The sequence below is a fragment of the Arvicola amphibius genome, chromosome 12, assembly GCF_903992535.2.
Source record: "Arvicola amphibius chromosome 12, mArvAmp1.2, whole genome shotgun sequence".
NCBI lineage: Eukaryota > Metazoa > Chordata > Mammalia > Rodentia > Cricetidae > Arvicola > Arvicola amphibius.
The window spans coordinates 71,380,436-71,391,636 of NC_052058.2; positions in this window are offsets into that span (position 1 = coordinate 71,380,436).

The window sequence follows — 11,201 nt, forward strand, 5'->3', positions numbered from 1 at the left end:
AATAGATAAATACCTAACCCATCTATGCCCTTTCCTTTTTGGTCTTACCCTTCTCTTGAGTCAAATTGTTCCTCTATATTGTTGGCTGTGAATAAAGAAATGGCCTGCCAGATTAGAGGAAATGAGCTTGAGAAATAACTTCATAACTTGAGACAAAATTTGGTAACTTGTTTCCTACTGCCAATCCCTGCTACAGGAAATTTAGGCAAGCTTTTCTGGGGAGGATTTTCAAGAGTATGGGAAGGTCGAAAGGTTACTCTAGGGCATGCGGGTGGGGCAGATGACTTGCAAACACCAATTTAAGCAAACAGTCAGTGTTAGTTTTCCTGGTGACATATTTCTAATCATACAGGATGATAAGCACTTTGCCTTTGGGGTGTTTTCCTCAAACCCACCACCCCTATTTAAGGGACAAAAAGGATCTGAGAAACCCAGAATGGAGCACATAATAAAATGTTTAACCATTGCCTTCTTTTTCTTTTTGGTTTATTCAAAAATTTATTGAGCAGCAAAGGGATACAAAGACATTAAAACATGGTCAGAGATGAGGCACATACATAAGTATAGAAATCAGATATAGATCTCTACATCCCAAGAGCAAAAGAAAAATGCTTTAGGAAAACAAGAGATTGCTCCCAGCCTGCAAGGGCATGGAATGAGTGGCCATTCAGGAAAGGGGATGGAGGTGAAAATAAAAGATTTCAGTCAACTGTGGTTGGTACTCTGTATAAACTATATTTGTTTTTCCCATCTCCAGGCTTAATTTGCCAGTAACGCCTAGTATGCTCAGGGTGCTTTTTCTATATGTGCTTGCTTGCTTTTTTCCCTCCCTTAATGTCTCTTAATGTCTTCTACAGAGATAGGTCCTTTTTTTTTTTTTTTTTTTTTTTTTTTTTTTTTTTTTTTTTTTTTTTTGCGCTTGACCTTTTGATCTCGGTACCGAAGAAGAGCTCTACTGAAGACCAGGACCTTTCAAATTGGTCAAGGCTGTTGCAAACAGGGAACTTTGATAAACCAGATAAGACTAAAGAGACCTTGTAACACATAGTTTGTGTGTGTGTGTGTGTGTGTGTGTGTGTGTATGAGAGAGAGAGACAGAGAGACAGAGACAGAGAGACAGAGACAGAGAGACAGAGAAACAGAGACAGAGAGACAGAGAAACAGAGACAGAGAGACAGAGTCAGAGAGACAGAGACAGAGAGACAGAGACAGAGACAGATAGAGAGGAAATACCTCGTGTAGTCCATCTGATAAAGTAACCTTGGATTCTGGGGTACCCTACTTCTATCTCCCCAAATGTTGGGATTACAGGCATGTATCACTATGTCCTCTTGTGGTATGTACTTGTATACAAAACCTGCATACTTAAAATGCAATATTTTACTTGAAAAAAGTAGAAAGTAATGACAATCAATTCAGATAAAAACCCACTGGTTATTAATAGATTAATCAAATAAATGTATAATAGTCTAGGATTGTACAAATTGGCAAGACTTTAAAGCTCAATTTTAGCCTTAGTTAATAAGTAGTTGTTTTGCTACGTCAGTTCTTTTTATTTTTTTTCCATTAGATGAGCATTCAGGAGAGAACAATTATGGTTTTGAGAATTACTGACTTGCTGCTATTTATATTCATTAACTGCTAAACACTTGGGGACTATATGCCTCAGGGAACATGGTCCATTGACCAAGTAGAGTGATAAAAGTTTAATAAATAAAACTTTCCATTTCTACTTCTCGTGTAGGAAGTTTATTAACGTTAACCACCACCATGATGTTAGGAACCAATGCTTATTAAAATCCACTTTGTGAAGAAATACTGCCAGCTTCATGTAAGTTTGAGATCCAAAGGACCTGCTGGCAGTAAGTGCATAAGAGCTCTGTTCCCAGCTGCTGGAATTATCTGAGCTTAAATTTAGGAGTAGCCACAATAATTGCTGCTTTGTGAGAAAGCTAAGCTAGGCAGTGCTTTCCAAACATTTTAAGACTTCCTGAACATTTTGAAAAAATACATTGCTCCTCTCAAGGTTATTTTGTCAGGGAGAGTATTGGCAGTCACAGAAAGTGGTCAGGCTTTAATGAGAAAGTCTGTTGTGTCTGTTAAAGCAGAAAAATAAAAACGTATTACCTTCATTTTCCAGATGTCAAACAGCATATCCATAATAGATACAAAGATCAATTAAGAAAGTCATTAAAACCTTGAACATTGTTTAGCTCATCTCTAGCAAATAGAGAAAAACAATATAAATCCTACAGGGTTTTTATTAATATCATTTCAATAGGTGATTTTTAAAATGCAAAGTATCTTAGTCAGTGTTTTATTGCTATTAAGAGACACATGACCACTGCAACTTCTATAAAGAAAAACATTTAATTGGGGCTTACACTTTCAGAGTTTTAGTCCATTATCATCTTGGTGGGGAGTATTGTGGCATACAGGTAGCTGGGAGTTCTGTATGTGGATCTGAAGGCAGCAGGAAGAGAGAGACACTGGAACTGGCTTGGGCTGTAGAAATCCCAAAGTTCTCCCCTAGAGACACACTTCCTCCAGCAAGGTCACACCTTCTAATCCTTTCAAACAGTGCCATGCCCTAGGCATTCAAGTATATGAGGCCTTGGGGGCATTCTTACTCAAGCTCATACAATCTCTGGAATCCGAGAGATAACTCAGTGGTGAAGAGCATTTGCTTTTCTTCCAGAGACCCCAATTCCATGCCCTAAGCTGTCCACAACCATCTGTAACTACAGCTTCATCAGAATCTGATACCTTCTTTTGGCCTCTGAGGGTATCTACAAACCTGTGACTGACTGACAGACAGACAGAAACACACACACACACACACACACACACACACACACACACACACACACTAATGAAAATAAAATAAATCTTTAAAAAACACAAAGAATCTGTCAAATATTTTCCCTAATTAATATTAGATAGTATATGCAGAATTATAAACAAATTGGCTTTTATAACCTTTTCCACTTATTTTTACCACCATACCCAAATAAAGATAGATAAGTTTGTTCAATCATGGACAGAAACATTCATTCATAGTTTTTAAGCAAATAGAAACAAATGACTCAGTAGAAACCTCTGTTTTCATTATTTACTTTGGTATATAAAATTGTGGGTTCCTAAATATATCTGATTCTAAATATTTAACCAATGCAGAGCATATAAATTAGAATTTCCATGCAAGCGTAGACGTTCAAACTGGGCATTTTACTGCATAATCTTTTCTCCATTTGTTCTTCAGAATATAAACCAACCTTTTGGCCTTCGGTGTATTTGTGTGTATCTGTTTATGTCTATGTGGGCTTGATGGGTTTTCAACTATTTGGCACTTAGCAAATTTTTGTCCCCCAACCAGATGTTCATCAACCACTTCCACGAATTTGTACTTATCAAGATTAAACTAAATTTATGAACAACATTTACAGATATACAACAGGTATCCTTACTATAAAAGGAAATGCCTCAGTAATTTTTTTCCTAAAAAAATAGTTTCCAGTTCTGTGTAGTACTGCATGCATGTGTGAAATCTGTGCACGTGGAGGCCTGAGACAGGAGGATCCCTTGAGTTCAGGAGTTTGAGGCCAGTCTGGGAAATATCACAATTTCTATTTCAAAAAAAAAAAAAAAAAAACAAAAACAAAAAAAAAAAAACAAAAAAAAAAAAAACAAAAAAAAAACCGAAAAACAAAAAACAATGCAACAGAAAGTATTATAAGAAGAGTGTTCTCCCCAGGACAAAAAAAAAAAAAAAAAGTAGTTCTTAGTACGGATGAGAACTAGTGGACTCTACCAGGCTTACAAAAGTTACAATGCTGGTGACTTTGTATAAAATGGGTTTCAAAAAAGTTAATTTCTTTTTTACTGTTAAATATGTGTTGTTTTTTTTCAAGTGTCAAATTCATCAGTCCAAATTGACCAAATCACCTTTGTCTACACCTCATATCTGCTATAGGTAAAACTTGAACATATATTCCTGGCTGGAGAACAACCTATTTATTAGATACTTATTTTTAAATTAAATATACACATATTTAAGTTAAATATACACATATTTCTGAAAAAAAATAACTTGCTGCTTTTTAGAAATCAATTCCAAGTACTCATATGAGAGCTAACAACCATTTAAAGGGGGATATGATATAGAGATGAACGCTTTGCATTGGTAAGGATCTTGGTCTATTGATACAAATTTAAGGTCAATTTGGTTATATGTATATTTCTGCTCTTGATTAAGGTATTGTTTGTGCAGCTCATTTAGAAATATAATTTTTAATTAATAAATATAGGTTAATAGAGAATTATCTATAACAGTCAAGCTTATAGTCATGTTAGCAAGGTTTTATAGATATATAGATATATATTTCAGTTAGATGGGTATTGTTCAAATCTTTCAGAGACCTTCAGAATATGTCATTTAAAACGTTTTAAGAAGTTAGGACTTTTCATTAGAATGAGACATATCTGTGCCTGGCAGCACCAATCTACTTCAAGAGGAAGATGGGCATTGAAGAGGCTCTTTATGGAGTTTGTTAGCCACTTGGGCAAGAAACTGCTCTTGCCTGAACTGCTTGATGCTGTTCTGTATGAACTGGACATGCAGGGCTGACAGAGAAATGACTGCTGAACTTGCTTAAAGGTGAGACGACCCTTCAGGGTTCCTGCTTCATGAAAGAGTCCGCTAGATATTCTGCAGGACACAGAAAAAAGTGACTGACACACTGCCAATATAGGCAGAACTGTCTTTGAAATTTCCTGCTTTGTGGAAAAGTCTGCTGGATACTTTGGGCCTGTGGGCTAAAGATTGGATGTCCCAATGATACAGAAGAACTTTGGGAGACTGTCCAGGCAGCAGGATGTCTATGTCATTTCTAGAATTTTGGAAGTTGCTTACAATGCACTTCCTGTTTACTTAGGGTATCCTTCTGGTGTATGAGGCCCTTCTGTATTTGTATTGCTTTCATTGGTTGAATGAAGAAACTGCTTTGGCCTTTTGATAGGGCAGACTTAGATAGGTGGAGTAGAGAGAATAGAATGCTGGGAAGAAGGGCAGTGTGTCAGACGCCATGAATCTCTGGCCTGAGACGGACTTAGGTTAGAAACTTGCTGGTAAGCCACAGTCAAGTAGCAATACAAATTATTAGAAATGGGTTAAATCAATATGTGAGAGTTAGCCAATAAGCGGCTGAAGATAATGGGCCAGGCAGTATTTGAATGAATACCATTTCTGTGTGATTATTTCAGGGGTTAAGCTAGCTGGGCAGCAGGATGCAGCCTGCTGCTCTTCCTACAACATCCTTCTGGAGTCTTTGATGGAGTTGAAGAATATATAGTTATAGTTTTCCTTAGTTATGATAAAAGATAAAGTATACATAAATATTATAACTATAATCTTTCCTTGATATCTGTTTTGTTATATGTATTTTACTATGTTAAAGTTAAAACTTTCCTTTTTATTTAAACAGAAAAGGGGAGATGATGTGGGAGGTCCTTCTGTCTATGTGTTGCTTTTATTGGTTAATGAATAACAAAACTGGCTTGGCCTGATGGGGAAGAGTAGAACTAGGTGGGGGAAACTAAACTGAATGCTGGGAGAAAGGAGGTAGGGCAAGTGAGAAGCCATGTCATCCCTGCTGGAGACAGATGCTCGAACCAGTAAGACACAGCCTCATAGCAATACACAGATTAATAGAAATAGGCTAAATTAAGATGTAAGAGTTAGCCAGAAATATACTTAAGCTATTGGCCAAGCAGTATTACAAATAATATGACTTCTGTGTGATTATTTCAGAGCTGAGCAGCTGGCAACAAACAAATGGCCTCCTACAACAGTTTCCCAAAATAAAGTCTTCAGCATTTGTGTTTACATTGTACTGATTTACTTCCCTGTATATGTCATTTAATTCATTCATTCATTTTTTTAACTAGGTATCAAACCCAGGTTCTTGAGCAATTCTGGCAAGTATTCTTCTACTGAGGTACATTCCTACATAAATGTGATACTTCATTTAGCTATTTAGACAGGGTCTTCTATAGGCTGTCCTCCAACTCATAATGTAGCAAAGGATGACCTCCAAATAGTACTAGGATTATAAGCATCTGCCAGCTTCCATGCCAAGTTTCACTTGGTGCTGTGCATTTGAAACACAAAGTTTCATCCATACCAATCTAGCATTCTCTCGGCTGAGCTGTATTCCCAGCGCTAAATGTGCTACTTAAATAAATGTTTCATGAATAAGTTGGAAAAGGTTACTCATGACAACACCTACATATCTCTTTGAACACTAAGTAGTGGTCAAATATTGGAAGGTGATAAACACCAACCCAGCTATCAGCTCTCAGTCTACAGTGGTGACCTGCCTAAGTGTCACTGGTGCAGAATGACACAAAAATTGTGGGAGTGACCAACCCCAACTTGGTTAGATTTAGGCTCACTCTATGAGATGCAACCCTGACACTGCTCAGGTGGCTAAGAACCTGGGACTAGATAGGCCATGGATCTAGGGCAAAACCCAAAACTATTGTTCTGCTAAAGAAATACAGCAATATAATGACTCCTAAGGTCATTCTTCTGTAACGATGTATCAGTGCCTTGCTCAGCCATGATCAGAGAATTTTCCACCTGCAGTAGATGGGAACAAATACAGAGACTTACAACTGGACAACATGCATAAAGTGAGAGACCTTGGAACACCTAGTACTGAATGGGATGTCTCCATCAAAGTACTCCTTGCAGGGCTCAGAGAACTGTGCAGAGGAGGATGTGGAAAGATTTTAAGAGTCAGTGATGGATTGCACCATAGAAACTGTCTTTCAGACCCCATAGGACTGATGCACACAGGAGCTCACAGAGACTATGGTGGCATGTACAGGAAATGTACAGATACAAGACAGAAAGGGGTCTGTCTGAGACAGGAGGAGGACATGATCCCCCACCCCTAAATTAAGAAGTTGTCTTTATTGACAATTGCTCACAAAGGAGAAATAGCTTTCTCCAATGGAGTCAGACTCCATGCCCAGCTATAGATGGTCAACTCAAGACAAACTTAATGGTATTTTCAGACTTTTTTTGGTCCCATTATGCTTTGTCTGGGATTTCTTAATTTTCTTTTGGTTATATATTATGGTTTCCAATTTTGTGTTTTTACTGAGTGTGCATGTGTATGTGTTGCTTATACTTTTTCTTTTTCATTTGTTTTATTGTTCTATTGCGGTTTGATATTTAATTGCTTTTGTATTTTCTAAAGAGAGAATGAAGGTGTGGAGTTTGATGGGTAGAGAGGTGGGGAGGACCTGGGAGGAGATAAGAAGAAGAAACTGTGATCAGAATATATTGTGTGAAAATCTATTTTCAGTTAAAAAAAGAGATCAGATCTCTGGAACACAGCCTCCTACCTTGCCCAGTCTTTTATCTCTATTATATCACACTTCCCTGTCTCTCTATCCTGCCTCAGTTTGTCCCTCTGAGCCTTTGACCCCTTAATCATAAGAACTGTAGAGTTTGAAAATTTTCCATAACTTTTTCAAAGCTGAACAAGGTCACAGGTACTTACCCTCCAAGGGATAAAAAGTTTCTATCTGTCTGGGATAAGGAAGACAAGAGAATCAGAGAATCTTCATCCAATGGGATTTTTAATAATGTCACATGTTTTTCCAGAGTTGCTACCAGTAACAATAGTCAGTAAGTATACCGAGGACCATATTTGGTTTTGTAAGACAGCTGTACTCATCATATCCTATGGACAAATGGAAGGGCAAACTCTGGCATCCCAGACTTTAGGGTATCTGCATCCTTCATGTGGGGAATGCAGACCCTGGCTGTTACTGTTTGTTGGGGTTGCATTGTTGCTGTTTTCTTGCATCAATATCTCACCATTATGAAGGATGATGAGCAAGGACATCAAAAAGACAAGTAAGCAAAGTTCATTGAGAAGATAAGAGCTAGCTCCCTGTAGCAGAGAGGGACTTGAGCATGGCATGAGTTGCCCTACACTGAGCCCATTAAGTTATTGGTGGCTCAGGATCTAAGTTGTTCCTATGGAGTGTGAGTGGAGTATAAATGCTTTATTAACCTTGAGTTTTCTTAATGCTAATGAGAAAGGAACAATGGCAGCAGAGAGACACTGGATAATAGAAAAACTTTGTAATTAAATCAGCCAGTGTATTTCAATGATGTGTTGACCTCAGAATGGAAACCAGGAGAAGCAATTTCCAAAACTTAGAATTGACAGAGACATTTAGCTGTCAAAAGAGAAGGACCTGGAACCTTTCTAGTAAGCCATAGCCTTGTGGCAATATACAGATTAATAGAAATGGGTTAATTCAAGATGTAAGAACTAGCTAGAAATATGCCTGAATCATTGGCTGAATAGTGTTGTAATTAATATAGTTTCTGTATGATAATTTGGGTCTGGGCAATGGGAAAAAAAGAACAGTCTCCTTTTACAGTGGAGTCTGGCTATGAATGCACGCTGCGTTAACATAAAGCTATGTATCTTCCTTCAGTTTCTAATAATTGTAATTTAGGCTTATACACATAGATGTAACAAATACTTAACAATGAAATTGCATTTTTTTCTGCTAAGAACTACCATATTCTCTGTTAACCTGAAAGGTGTATAAAGGAAAGTATTGAAAGATATACAAAACACATAGAAACTCAAAGAGTGTTTTAAAAATTAGCAAAAATTGAGGGTTGGAAAGATGGCTTTGTGGTTAAGCGCCCTTGTTGCTCTTACAGAGGATCTGGGTTTGAATCCCAGCACCCACATAGTAGCTTACAATCATCTGTAACTCCAACTCTAGGACATCCATTCAGGTGCCCTCTTCTGCTCCCCATGAGCTGCAGGTTCATGTGACAAGATCTCCCAGTGTTGTATCCTGTAGGCAGAAGTATAGTAGGATAATGCAGAAGAAAAGGGAAAGAAGTTTAAGAACTTGTGGAATTTCCAAGAGGTGCCTTTTAATTCCAAGACTCAGGAGGCAGAAGCATGAAGTGGTGCATTTCTCAAAGATCAAGACTAGTCTGGTCTACATAGTGAGCTCCAGGCTAACTTCTTGGAATGTCATTTATTATTTATTCATTTATTTATCTTGAGACAGGGTTTTCCTGTGTATTCCAAGGCAGTTTTCAATACTTGCTCTGGTACATATGTATACAATAAGACCTTATTGTAAAAAAAAATAATTCCCACTAACAACAATAATACTAAGTAACTGTGGCAATCCATTCCAACCACCTACACAGTAACAAGCTTTTATTGTCTATGTGATATTAGTCATTGAACTAGTTGGTTGGTCAGAGGAAAATGACTGGTAAACAATGTTTGAAGTTTTCCATCAAGTAAAGACTCAGGCATAAACAAGTTATGATGGTGCATAGTAGTAGCTGCCCATATGTGCACACACAAGTGACCCGGGTTTCACAACACCCCAGAGAATGACCTTTCCTCCCTCCCTTCCTGATTTTCTTTCTTCCTTCCCTTCTTCTCTCACTCCTATCCCCTTCTTACACTGATTTCAAAACTTGTCTATAAATTGAAATCACTTGAAGAGCTTTTAAAGGTCTTGATAATAGCCGGGTGATGGTAGCACATACCTTTAACCCCAGCACTTGGGAGGTAGAGGTAGGTAGATCTCTGTGAGTTCAAGGCCAGCCTGGTTTACAGAGCAAGTTCCAGGACAGCCAAAGATACACAGAGAAACCCTGTCTTGAATAAACCTAAACAAACAAACAAACAAACAAGAAATAAATAAATAATTGTCTTGGTAAAATGGGGAGTGGTTTGAGGTTATAATTTTCATGATTGATGTCAGCTTAAGGTACACAGAAAGAGAGTCCATTTCAAAAAGAAAGAAAGAAAGAAAGAGATAGTAGTGAGGAGAAGAGAGGAGAGGAGAGGACAGGTGAGGAGAGGGGAGGAGAGGAGAGGAGAGGGGAGGGGAGGGGAGAGGAGGAGAGGAGAGGAGAGGAGAGGAGAGGGAAGGAGAGGAGAGAAGAGGAGAGGAGAGGAGATGAGAGGAGAGGGAAGGAGAGGAGAGGAGAGGAGATGAGAGGAGACGGAAGGAGAGGAGAGGAGAGGAGACGGAAGGAGAGGAGATGAGAGGAGACGGAAGGAGAGGAGATGAGAGGAGACGGAAGGAGAGGGGACGAGAGGAGACGAGAGGAGAGGGGAGGAGAGGGGAGGGGAGGAGAGGAGAGGAGAGGAGAGGGAAGGAGAGGAGAGAAGAGGAGACGGAAGGAGAGGAGACGAGAGGAGAGGGAAGGAGAGGAGAGGAGAGGAGATGAGAGGAGACGGAAGGAGAGGAGACGAGAGGAGACGAGAGGAGAGGGAAGGAGAGGAGAGGAGAGGGGAGGGGAGGAGAGGAGAGGAGAGGAGAGGGGAGGAGAGGGGAGGAGAGGAGAGGAGATGGAGAGGAGACGAGAGGAGAGGGAAGGAGAGGAGAGGAGAGGAGAGGAGAGGAGAGGAGAGGAGACGAGACGGAAGGAGAGGAGACAAGAGGAGAGGGAAGGAGAGGAGAGGAGAGGAGAGGAGAGGAGAGGAGAGGAGAGGAGAGGAGAGGAGAGGAGAGGAGAGGAGAGGAGACGGAAGGAGAGGAGAGGAGAGGGGAGGAGAGGAGACGAGAGGAGAGAGGAGGAGAGGAGAGGAGAGGAGAGGAGAGGGGAGGAGAGGGGAGGAGAAGGGAGGAGAGGGGAGGAGAGGAGAGGAGAGGGGAGGAGAGAAGGGGAAGGGGAGGAGGAAAAGGGAGAGAGGGAGGGAGGAATGGAGGGAATGAGAGAGACAATGAATGTTTTGATGCTTGGCTCTCATTCTCAGAGATTCATTCATATTTTTGGAATAAGGATTAGAAATCTTCTTGTTAATCCAAAGTAAGGGATCTTGGCAATATTACATGAAATTACTCTTCTTGAAGGTTTTCCATGGTCCAACTAAAGGAGAATTTATAGAAGTACTCTCTGCCAACAAAATCAAGACAGGATTAGGGTTTCCTGAAGTGATTTATTCACAAGCAATGTACTTAGGATCCCAATAAAATATTCTAATGTTTTCATTTGTTTATTCATTCATTTACTTATTTATTTTGAGACAGGGTTTCCCTACATACCCCAGGCTGTTCCCAATTCGTAATCCTCCTGCTTCAGTCTTTCAAAGTGTTCAGATTACAGATGTATGACACTGTGT